Here is a 13,133-nt window from a genome sequence, read left to right as displayed (position 1 = left end):
AACAAAACAAATTTTAAATAATTTAAACTACAACATATTATAATAAAATATATATAAAAACATATAAAAATCTAGAAAACTACAATAAGACTAATAAATTAAAAATTACATAAAAACTTTAATAAGTTAATTAAAAACTCAAGAACTAAGCAACAATTAACATATAAAATATGGTAAAATAACTCTATTTTGTAGAGTTATCAGGACTTGTGGAAGATTGAGACGAGGAGCCCCGAGAACGTTATGGAGTCTTCACTGGGGAAGACCCTCACGGTAAGTTTGCTTAATCAATGGTTCTCTTTGCTTTTTCAAAAGCACATGCCTTATTATCTTTTGAACTTGCAGGTGACTTTGGCTCTACACCGAAGCATAGCTAGATCCAGGGCCAGGTTTGACGAGATCAGGGGCGAGTTCCAGACTGCTCAGGCCGCTCTCATGTCTTCTCAACAACAAGAGCGAGATGCCAAGGCTACCCTAACGGCTGCCAAGGAAAGCGAGAAGGTCACACAGGCCGCCTTGGTCGCTGCGCAGGCTGATCTGGAGGCAAACCGGGCTAAGCTACTGGAGGCCGAGGCTACACAGGTCGCCTTGGACGCCGCGAAGGTCGAGCTTGAGGAGGCCAAGGCCGCCCTTGTGGCAGAGAGGGCATCTTCCAGCTCCTCCATGGAGGCCATGCTTTATCATTGTTGGGCCTTCAACCAGAATGGCGATTTTTCCTTCCTGGCGCCGGAGGTGTGGGAGCCCTTCCTCGAGAAGTTCAAGGTTCGAGTTCAACAGGAGGCACCCTCTGAGACTGGGGAGACTTACGCTGCAGGCAAGCAGGATGCCGAAGGAGTGACTTCGTCGGAGCAGCCCGGGGGGGCCTAGAACTTTTGACCCTTCTTTTATTATATATATTTTTTTGTAGTCTTCTACCACGAGGTTTTTTCTCCTCCAGACAATTGGTTTCCCCACATTTCACTTTAATCTATTTTTTTTTTACCTTTATTGTTATTCATTTTCAACGCATTTGGTAAGAACTTAGTTCCTGTTAGTGTTTTTATTGATATAGTGCTTTTTAAGAAAAGCATCGATCAATCAATTTAAACCAACTACTAAGTTTTAGGACCTGGTCGTATCCAGGATATTAACTTTGAAAACTTAGTTCGCGTTAATTTTTTATTGATATCTCATGCTTTTTAAGAAAAACATCGATTAACCAATTTGAATCAACTTCCAAGTTTTAGGACCTGGTTGTATCCAGGACATTAACTTTGAAAACTTAGTTCGCGTTAATTCTTTATTGATATCTCGTGCTTTTTAAGAAAAACATCGATTAACCAATTTGAATCAACTTCCAAGTTTTAGGTCCTGGTTGTATCCAGGACATTAACTTTGAAAACTTAGTTCGCGTTAATTCGTTATTGATATCTCGTGCTTTTTAAGAAAAACATCGATTAACCAATTTGAATCAACTTCCAAGTTTTAGGACCTGGTTGTATCCAGGACATTAACTTTGAAAACTTATTTCGCGTTAATTATTTATTGATATCTCGTGCTTTTTAAGAAAAACATCGATTAACCAATTTGAATCAACTTTCAAGTTTAGGACCTGGTTGTATCCAGGACATTAACTTTGAAAACTTAGTTCGCGTTAATTCTTTATTGATGTCTCGTGCTTTTCAAGAAAAACATCGATCAACCAATTTGAATCAACTTCCAAGTTTAGGACTTGGTTGTATCCAGGATATATGCCCCCCAAGTAATCAGGAAATGACATTTCGTGGTTACTTGAAACGTGCCTTTTTTTTAACATTACATCCACAAACATACACGACAAAACGAAAAGAATATCTCTCATTATTTAATAAACAAAGGTGGCTTTTCTAATTAATCCTTACAAAAGTATTACTGATAATATTTCTTCAGGTGTATAGCGTTTCAAGTCCGTGGGACCGCTTCTCCATTAAGCCGAGCTAGCTTAAAGGTTCCTTCTTTCACGACCTTTGTTATTTGATATGGCCCTTCCCAGTTTGGTCCTAACACTCTGTCCTTGGGATCCTTACCGGCCAAGAAGACTCTTTTGAGTACTAGGTCGCCTACGCTAAAGATGCGTTTCTTGACCTTTGAGTTGAAATAACGAGTGATCTTCTGTTGATAATGCGCGAGCTGTAGCTGTTAAGCTTCTCGTATTTCATCAATTAGGTTGAGGGACGCGCAGAGCAATTTGTCGTTCTGGTCTTGGTCAAATGTCTGGACTCTATGCGAGGCTACCTTTACTTCGACAGGAAGGACGACCTCACTCCCAAAAGCCAGGGAGAAAGGAGTGTGACCTGTCGAAGTTCAGTGCGAGGTCCGGTATGCCCATATTACCTGGGAGAGCTGTTCGGGCCAAACTTCCTTGGATTCATCCAGCCTCTTCTTAAGGCTTTCTTTTAGCATCTTGTTGACAGTCTCGACTTGCCCATTGGCCTAGGGATAGGCCACGGAGGAGAAGTTTTTAACTATGTCGTGCCTCACGCAGAATTTGGTGAAGAGATCGCTATCGAACTGTGTTCCATTATCTGACACGATCTTCCATGGCAGCCCGAATCGGCAGAAAATATTCTTGAGCACGAAGTTGAGGACCCTCTTTGAAGTGATCGTCGCTAGGGGCTCTGCTTCTGCCCACTTTGTGAAGTAGTCGATAGCCACCACCGCGAAGCGAACTCCTCCTTTTCCTGCGAGAAGGGCACCAACTAAGTCAATCCCCCAAACCGCAAACGGCCACGGGGACGAGATCATCTTCAGCTCGACTGGAGGAGCTCAGGCAATTGTGGTGAATCGCTGGCACTTGTTACACTTTCGGACATAGGAGATCGAGTCCTTTAATAGAGTGGGCCAATAATACCCTTGCCTCAATATCTTCAAGGCCAGGTTTTTCCCCTCAGCGTGATCTCCGCAAAAGCCCTCATGCACCTCCTGTAACATGGTCTCTGCCTTGCCTGGCAGAATACATCGCAGAAGAGGTAAAGAGAGGCCACACCGGTATAATATCCTGTCTATTATTATATACCTCGGAGCCTGGTAAAGTACCCTCCTTGCGTCGTTCTGTTCCTCGGGTAACTTCCATGTTGTGAGGTACTCGAGGATGAGAGTCATCCAGGTTGGTCTGGTGTCGATCATCTCGACCTCTGCCCCGATTTCCTCTACGATTGGTCTTTCCAAGAACTCTACCGATACCAGCCCTAAAGTTTCTGCCTCCCCGGAGGTGGTGAGCTTTGCCAGGGCGTCAGCGTTGGCATTCTGCTCGCGAGGTATCTGCTCGATTAAGTCGTGCTCAAAGGCGGATAACTATTTCTTTACCTTGGCCAGGTAAGCAGCCATCTTGGTTTCCCGTGCTTGGTATTCTCCTAATACTTGGTTTACCATGAGCTGGGAATCACTATAACACTGGACGGAGCTGGCCTTCAGCTCCTGGGCCACCCTTAGCCTAGCCAATAAAGCTTCGTATTCGGCCTTGTTGTTGGTCACTTTGAATCTGAATCACAATGCAGAGTGGAATCAATGTCCCTCTGGGGATATCAATATGATTCCAGCCCCGGAGCCGTTCTCGTTAAACGAGCCATCTACGAAGACTTTCCATGAGGCCCAAGCTGGTTCTTCCACTGGGTCTTCTCAGAATCCTGTGCATTCTGCTACAAAATCAGCCAGGGCTTGGCTTTTTATAGCAGTTCGCGGCATGTATAGTATCTCAAATTGGCTGAGCTCGATAGTCCATTTCAACAGACGTCCCGATGCTTCAGGTTCCTGCAAAACCTGCCTTAAAGGCTGATTGTTTATGACGTGTAATGAATGGGACTGGAAATACGGTCTAAGTTTTCGAGAGGCCGTAATAAGGCGGAAGGCCATCTTTTCCATCAACGGGTATCAGGATTCAGCTCCGAGGAGCCTCTTGCTGATGTAATAGACTGGCTTTTGAGACCGGTCTTCTTCCCGGACCAGTACGGCGCTAGCCGCATCTTCCGTGACAGCTAGGTAAAGGAAAAGAGGTTCTCCTGCTGTTGGTTTGGATAATACGGGCGGCTCGGCTAAATGTGCTTTCAGGTTGAGGAAGGCACATTTGCACTCGTCGGTCCACTCAAATTTTTTATTACCCTGGAGCAGGTTGTAGAATGGCAAACACTTGTCGGTAGATTTGGAAATAAACCGATTAAGGGCTGCCACCCTTCCTGTCAGACTTTGAACATCTTTTCACGACCGGGGTGAGGGCATCTCGAGTAGCGACCTGATCTTATCGGGGTTCGCCTTTATTCCTCTTGTATTAACAATGTAACCCAGGAATTTTCCTGACGTAACCCTGAAAGTACACTTTTGGGGGTTTAGCCTCATGCCGTATTCTCTCAAAATCTTAAAGTATTCCTTCAGATCGGAGACATGGTTATCGGCAGTTTTTGACTTGACCAACATGTCGTCAACATACACTTCCATATTTTTCCCGATTTGATTGGTAAACATCCTATTTACCAACCTCTGGTATGTAGCTCCTGCGTTTTTCAGCCCGAAAGGCATGACCTTGTAACAATAAGCGTTAGTTGGGGTCATGAAGCTAGTGTATTCCTGGTCTGCCAGATTCATGGCGATTTGGTTATAGCCTGAGTACACATCCATAAAAGACACGAGCTCGTGCCCCGCCGTGGCATCTACCAATTGGTCAATCCTTGGCAAAGGGAAGCAATCTTTAGGGTAGGCTTTGTTTAGATTGGAAAAGTCAATGCAGGTCCGCCACTTCCCGTTGGGCTTCGGGACCAACACAGGATTGGCGACCCAGATCGGGAACTTTTCCTTGTGGATAAAGCCACACTTTAAGAGCCGGGCTACTTCCTCCTCTAGGGCCTCATCTCGGGTTGTTCCCAGGCGCCTTTGTTTTTGGGACTTTGCAGGCACGTTTTTATCCAAGTGGAGGGTGTGCATGATGATGCTCAGACTGATCCCTACCATGTCTCCATGAGACCAGGCGAACAAATCTAGATTTTCTTGTAGAAACTTAATCAACTCCGCCTTCCTTTCGCTACATAGGATTTTCCCGAGCTTTACCACCTTCGAGGGGTCTTGTGGGTCGATATTTACCTCCTCGAGCTCTTCGATGGCTTGGAGCTCGGATCTATCCTCTCCTATTCTGGGGTCGATATCATTATGTAAGATGATACTCTCCCCCCTGGTACTCTGAGATTTTTCTATCTCAGGAATAGGTACTATTTCCTGAGATTCCTCATTCCCCGTCCTGGATGGTCATCATCTGCTGCCCGGGTCGTGACTTTCCCTTCATGGAAATGCTATAGCATTCCCTGGCAGCGAGCTAATCATCTCGGACCGTGCATATCTCCGTGGAAGAGGGGAATTTTAGTGCGAGGTGGCGGATGGAGGTTATGGCTTCAAATGCTATCAATGTAGGTCGGCCTAGAATGGCGTTGTATGTCGCGGGACAATCGATGACCACAAACTTGAGGAGTTTAGAGACAGTCCGGGGTCCCTCTCCCAAGGTAATCACCAGCTTGATTGTTCCTATTGCTGCCGACCCTTCTCCAGAAAATCCATACAGCATCATGGAGGTGGCTTTCAACTCGGTGACAGATAAACCCATATTTTCCAGCGTAGACCAGAACAACAGGTTCACCGAACTCCCATTATCGACCAGTATCCTCCTAACTCTCCGGTTGGCGAGCTGGGCGACTATGACCAGAGGGTCGTTATGGGGGAACTGGACGTGACTAGCATCTTCCTCGGTGAATATGATTGGTTGCCTCTCCAGTCTTTGTTTGGGTAGACGCTGCTCTAGGACGAACTCCATTCCATTATGAGCCTTCAACTCATTAACATATCTCTTCTGGGCACCCCTGCTTGGGCCGGCCAAATGGGGGCCTCCGGAGATCGTGGATATCTCTCCTCCTATCATAGGAGGAGGGGTATCCTGATTTATCCGGAGCCCGGGCTGACTTGCCGGAGCTTCTGGAGCCGGTTGACCGGCGGGAACTCTATTCCGTGCATACTGGGCCAATGGTCCGGCTCTGATGAGAGTCTCGATCTCATCCTTCAAATGCCTACAATCGTCAGTGTTGTGGCCAATGTCGTTGTGGAATCGACAAAACTTGGAGGGGTCCCTCTTGGCCTTCTGGTGCTTCAAAGGCTCCAGCTTTTTCCAGGGAAGGCGGGCAGAGTTTTCTAGGAAAATGTTCTCCCTAGTGTTTGTGAGCTCAGTGTAAGTCGCGTAGACAGGCTTAAATTTTTCCACGGGCTTGTTCTTCTTTGGGTCGTGCTGGCCGTCCTCGCCGCTCCCTTTTCTCTTGCCTCCACCTAATTGGTTATTCTGTGAAACGGTTTGAGACGTTTTCACGACATCCGTTCCCACTCCAACAGGCTGATCAGGGGCTTGGCTGGTTCCCGCGACCGATGCTCGCACCTCTTCCAAGTTTATCCATCCCTGGGCCTTGTTTAGGAATTCGTCCATGGTTTCGACACCTTTCCTTTGTATCTCTTTCCATAATCCGCCTCCAACGAGGATTCCATTCCTCAAGGCCATAAGCTTGGAACTATCGTCCGCGTCCATGGCTCAAGCCGCGACATTTGCGAACCTACTCAGGTAAGCTTTCAAAGGTTCCTCGGGCTGCTGCTTTACGTTTGCTAGGGTGTCGACTTTGACGTGGGCAGCCTGAGAAGCTCGGAATGCCCTCTTGAAGTCAGCAGAAAAGGTTTTCCACGAGCTGATGGACTGCTTTTTATTTTGCTTGAACCATTGCCTGGCCGGCCCAGTCAAGGTGGAAGGAACTTGTAACACCCTCACTTATTTTAGTTAAAACCATATTTGAGGTGTTACGTTTTAAAACTATATCATAATTTATTTCTGCGGAAGTCTGGACATATTTTTTTTTTTTTAACTTGAAAACTTATTTCACATTATTTACATTAAACATAAAGTGTGTCTCAAACATATTATACATAAGTATTAAATAACCCAATTTATTTTCAAAACATAACTTCACACTTTATTACAAACATCTCACTGATAACTGAAATAACCCACAAAAATGTCGATGTGTTCATATGTACAAATCAGGGTCAGGACCATGCTTCAGTTCTCCTCATATCATTCACATATTTATTTCTCTACCTGCAACACAAGACAACTGTGAGCCTAAAGCTCAGTAAGCAAAGTAATGCATGCAATGCTAATGATTACCCAATATCAATGGTCATACACAACTTCTTTTTAAATTTTGGGCCCCTTAATATTGTGCACACTGTTTGAATTGGTCAATGCCTGCAGGGCTTGTTACACATACAATATAAAATCCCATGGGTTCTCCTCCGGCTAGCCATCACCACAGTAGGGCACATTAAAAACCTTATTCCATCGTTGCCCCGTCAGGCTCAAGAGTTAAGGCGGCCACACACTGTGGTGTCAATACATATAACAATAACTCATATGGAGGAGAAATAAAAACAGAAATATGGCAAACAACATAATTAGTTCACTAAAACCTAGCCCAAATTATTGGGCAGCCACTATAAGCCTACTATAGGCCTCCGTTTACACTTATTAACACTTTCATTTGCCTTTTCAAAACAGTGGCACTGAACTTAAACTTTTTATTACAAATTTCTCTTATGTTGCACAAAACTTGCAAAGGCATCATATGATTAATCATCATAATATCATGCATGGTCTTATATCATATAATAATTTACCATATCACTATTATGCCATGCATACAAATTTATGATGAAGTGTCAATGTATGTTAATACCACTTACTCACAAATATTCATATAATGCATACTTTCACATAACATGTAATTCTTGTGTTGCAGTTGAGTACTTTACTTACCTTTTGTCCAAAATATATTTCACCGTGTAACAAGTGGTGTCTTAGGTATTGATGTGTTTATCCTGAAAATAGCATGGATTTCTCATCATAATTATGGCAGTAATACATTGAACTCTCATTTAAAAATACCCATAAAACTTCATATCAAATTTCATACCCAAAACATGCCTAAAATGCATTAAACCACCTAGATCGAGCATTAGATTTATCTTAGACATTTGGGGAAATTTTGACAGAGTTTCCCCTTAATTTTAGCTATCCTCAAATATCAAAATACACCAATAATCAACATCAATTAACCTGACATAACCATATATCCCAAATACCAACATGATTCATCATAAAGTTATCATATACCGATTTTGATAAAATTCTTATCTCTTAGATCATCACCCAAATTAAATGAGTCTCCACATATATTCAAACATTTATAAACATATATACTCTCTTATAAACTCAATCAAATAACCAAAAATCATCTTGTACTCCAAGAACCCCAAAAACCTCATAAAACACAAAATTTCACTTACCGAGCAACTTTTCGGCGAAAACAATCTCTTCAAGCTTTTCTAAACCTCAAACCACTTGGAAACCCCAAGAAATATCTTAAAAAGGATAAAACACCATATATAAGTTCTCAGAAAAATTCAAAAACATAGTTTAACTTCCAAGTACAAGAACTTACCATAAAAAGGCTAGAACTAAGCTTAATCTACTTCTTTGGCTTTGATTTCACTTGGATCTCCTTAGAATTTCTTCAAACCAGCCAAGAAATGGTTTTTGGTTTTCTTTTCTCTCTGTTTTTCAGAATAATGGTCGTGCAAAGTGATAAGGTTGATGAAAATTCCTTATTTTCAATGATTTAGCCTTATTGTCAAAATTTGACACCTTTCATCTCATCATTTCACCTTTTGACTTATGAAAACCTTATCACTTCAATAATTTCAACTTAATCATCTGCTAGGCCTATTATCCTTATGTGTAAAACACTCACACCAAACCTTAGGTCCATATGACTTCATACCCAATAGTTATGCTTACCCGATCGAGCGTAGCGCACTTATGCTAAGCTCGTTTTGACTTTGCATCAATACCACTGATTATGTATACCTCCCATCAAGAATTGATCTAATGGTTCTAAAACCATTTTTACATCATCAATGAGACCTAAATCATACCTCGATTACATTTGGTAAATCCATAAATACTCAATTTTACACCGAAATACTAGTAATCGACATTGTACTATTTTTCACTACTTAACCTATTTTGCCTTCTATATCTCACTTTCATCACTTAATTCCATGCCTTGTCCATATTTTTCATACTTTCTTATATCTTGAGCACATCAAACACCCATAAAAGACAACTCAAATGCCACAAGATTAATAATATTGAGCATACATATAAACATCACATACACAACTTTTATACTTATACATGAGAACACTTATAAGAATATGCATATGCTCAAATTATACATATTGTATGATATGTAATGCAATGCAATCATGTGATTATTGGCTATATTTATCAAAATAATGTGGGTGCTACAGAAATATCAAGCACCTTAGCTCGGGACTGATGTTGTGGGCCATCATCAGGGTGTTGAATATACCCAAATGATCTGACGGGTCTCCGTCTCCATCGAACTTGGACAAGTGGGGCATACGAAAACCAGGTGGATACGTCGTGGCTACTATGCTAGGGGCGAAGAGTTCGAGTTCGTCCCCCGAATCGTACTCATATTTTCCCTTTTTCGATAAGAACTTCTTCATCAGCTCCTCCATCTGAGCTAGACTCTCTAGGGTTTGGTCCTTACTTCCTTGGTTGTTCTGGGGCTGTTGAACAACTCCAGTTCCATTGTAAGCGTTAGGCGGGTTATTGTCCCTCGAAGCTTGAGCTTGGTTAGGAGGGACATTCCCACTGTCACGTACTTCCAACAGACCCTCCCCTCGGTGAGCATGACTACCATTTCTAGCTGGATGTCCTCTCTGTGAGTTGAGGCGATCTTGAAGGTCGGCCCTCGGGGTGGCCCGAGGGCTTTGTGCCGAGCTCAAACGATGGCGTAGGTCTTCACCGGACATGCCACTTCGATGACTACTGGTCCAGTAACTCCCGTTTGAAAAACTCGAAGCCCGCTGCTGAGGGTGAGGATCCAAGATTTCCCCGTGTATTCGGCTGCGACGGGAAGGATCGGCGGAAGGAGGATTTCTCCTGCTGTTCCCATGAGCCGGAATGTCCCGGACTGGACGGGGAGGAGATGGGTATCTTATTGGCGACGGGGGAGGCCTAACTGGTGACGCGATCTTGGTCCCATCTGGGTGGATCAAGCTAGGTCGAGGCCGCTCAACTCTACCATTCCTCACGTCCTGCGCTCGGCGGTCTGAACGTGGTGCAGGACGGCCGGCCAGAGCAAGCTGTCTTCGCGAGCCCTCCCCGAATCTCCTTCGCGAGCTGCCTTGGGCCCTTCTAGGTGCGTTTGAGGGTGGAATCGAGCTAGGAGTTGAGGTTCGGACCGATCGGCTGAATTGTTGATCGGCCCTAGGAAACTCCTCAAACACAGTTTCCTGGTGGTGGTGTGACGTGGGAGTAGAACTCGGACTTGAGGTTCTGACTAACCGGTTGGGCCTGGACCGGTTATCCCGACGGGACCTATGAGCCCCACTATGCCTCTTTCCGACGTTAGTGTCGGTTGTAAGAGGGGGTAACCGGGCCAAGAGCTCTTCGATTTGCTTGTTCGCTTTTGACAGCTGACTTCTCAACTGTGCGTTCTCCATTTCTACTGCTGTGTAGAAATCCGAGTTCGGATTTGGCGGTCAGGGTGCCGAACTTCCAGTGTCTCCTTGGCCCATTGGCTGCTTTCCCGGTCGCTGCTGAACCTCGGGGTTTTTTTCATTGGATATGGCGGCATGGTGGGCCTCCTGCCCATCACATTGATCCGCTTCATTACCATGCCTCGAACGAGTAACCACCATGGTCAGGTTTCTGCAATAGCACCAATCTAAATCCTCTCAATGAAAGCACCAAACTGTTGACGCGGTTCTTCGGCAACAGATAATTATACGAATAAACGGGATGGATTAGTGCTAAATAATGAACCGTTATATGAAAATATTTATATTCCACACTGGCGAAATTAGTATTGTGGGAAGGTTATCACTCCTTTCCTTTTGGGTGGTTCGAAGGTTAAAATCTCTCTAGTCCACCAGTCAATATTATTGATATCTCTTGAGTATTCCTTACAGAGTGTATCTTTACAATAAAAACGCCTAACCCCTTGCAACGTCCAGGGTCTCGGTATTTATAGAGAGAGGATATCTGGGTGTTGGTAAAGGGGGTCATCTCGTGACCTTCTTACCCATCATGTCATATTTGTGACACTTATGATTAATTCATAAAACCTGACAATGAGGTGTTGTCTAATCAATAGGTAAGGGGAGATAATGGGCCGCATGGCCCAAACCAGTCGTGGGGTGCCTGAACACGCACGTTTATGCCACGTGTCCGAGAATTCCGGAATGGAATAGACACGTGATGTCTGATATGCGCACGTTTACATTGCGTGGTTGACTTCACAAATAATCGGGGATGCCAGATCTACGCCGCACCTCAATCTTGCTGTAGCGCCAGCTCATGATATCCATACTGCTGACCCGTTGCCTTTGAGTATGCTGCCAACTCTTTGATTAGCTCAGGCTAAAGAGGTGGGGACTCGTAATAGCAGCTTCGAGTGAACGGTTTACACGTGGCGGACTGAATTAGGCCCTTTTCCAGCTTGCTAATAACTCATGGATATTTAGGGCATACAGTATCATTATCAAAATACCAACTAAATTGTAACTAGTTACTTAGTGAGATTTGGAAAGAAAAAAACTAATATGAAAAAAATAAAATAAATCGATTTTGAAGGGAACTGGTTACAGTTAAGTCTGAAAAAAATAGATATGAAAAAAAAAGAACCAGTTGTGATGGTAAATGGTTACTTAGCCAAACTTGGAAACAAATAGGATCCAAACCAAAAATATAAACTGGTCATAATTGTAACGGGTTACAACTAAGTTTGGAAAAAAAATCAAATCTATAAAAAAAAAAAAAAATAACCTCACCACTATGATACCTGGTTACTTAATTAAGAGTGAAAACAAAATCACATCTAAACAAAAAAAATCTAAATTAATCGTTATCATAACTGGTTTCATCTAGGTGAAAAAAATAAAATATGAAATATGAACTGCAAAATTATATTTAAAATGGCAAAATTAGATGTGAAAAATAAGAAGAAGAAGAAGAATAAGAATAAAATCATGTTTGAAGAAAGAAGAAGAAGAAGAAGAACCAGAGGGGCGGAGGTGCGTCATCGTCAGGAGCGGGGCCAAAGGTGCATCGCTGTCAAGGCGGCAGAGGTGGCATCACTGGCGGTGAGATGGGGGAACCAATTGGGAGAGGAGAGAAGAAGAAAAGAGAAAAGAGAGAGATATTGTGAGAGATAGAGGAGAGAGTGAGAGCGAGTTTTGTGTATTTATGATCATGGTAATCTATTTTTTATATTTTATGGAATTACTATATTTAAAAAAAATTATTCAAAACTTACTATATTTTGTATAATTATTTTTTTCTCATAAATATAAAATCTATGTTTATTTTTCCATATTTATGTAAACTTCTTATTTTAGAATCAAATTAAGGTTTTGACCAAAGTTGTACTTCTTTAAGTTATGAACACGTTCAAGAATACTTGCTTAGAAATTTTGTTAGTTTTAAAATTTAATGGTACATATATTGTCCAATTATACAAAACAGATTATTATCTTTGTTGTTATGACTTACTATCTTTTAAAAAAATTGATTTGGTGCAAAATTTCATTTTTGGTGTTATGGCCAAGACCAATAGAAAATTTTGGACACCAGTTGTTGCTATGCTTGAAAGATATACTCAACTTTCAGGTACTTCTTTAGAGTATGTAATAAATATGGAGGGCATACTTTGAACTAAAAGCAAGAAAATTAATTTTAATTTTTTCAAGAATCATAGATAAACGTAGAATTTATCTATTGCTTTATTGATAATCTGACTTTTAAGTCTTATTTAAATTTTAATGCTTTTTTTATTATAAAAAGGATATAAAAGATTATAAAATATAAATATATTTAAAAACAGAATTACTAAAATGTCATCAACGTTCATACTTTAATATGTTTAAATTTTTGTCTAGAATTTTTATTACTAAGAATTTTTTTTTAAAAAAATAATTATTTAAAGTTATAAAAATTAAAATTAATTTAAAAA

The 13,133-nt window shown here is 42.1% G+C and overlaps 1 long non-coding RNA gene across 1 annotated transcript; it reads right to left on the bottom strand.

Moving 5' to 3' along the window:
* Positions 1–7,149: 7,149 nt before the first annotated feature.
* Positions 7,150–8,697, bottom strand: LOC133815912 (uncharacterized). The gene is made up of 3 exons (XR_009884902.1): positions 8,529–8,697; positions 8,374–8,448; positions 7,150–7,905 (listed from the first exon to the last, which is right to left on the bottom strand). It is a non-coding gene; the product is annotated as an uncharacterized LOC133815912 (long non-coding RNA).
* Positions 8,698–13,133: the final 4,436 nt, after the last annotated feature.

This window comes from Humulus lupulus, chromosome 2 (genome assembly GCF_963169125.1).
Source record: "Humulus lupulus chromosome 2, drHumLupu1.1, whole genome shotgun sequence".
NCBI classification, from domain to species: domain Eukaryota; kingdom Viridiplantae; phylum Streptophyta; class Magnoliopsida; order Rosales; family Cannabaceae; genus Humulus; species Humulus lupulus.
This window is presented reverse-complemented; position numbering and strand designations above follow the sequence as displayed.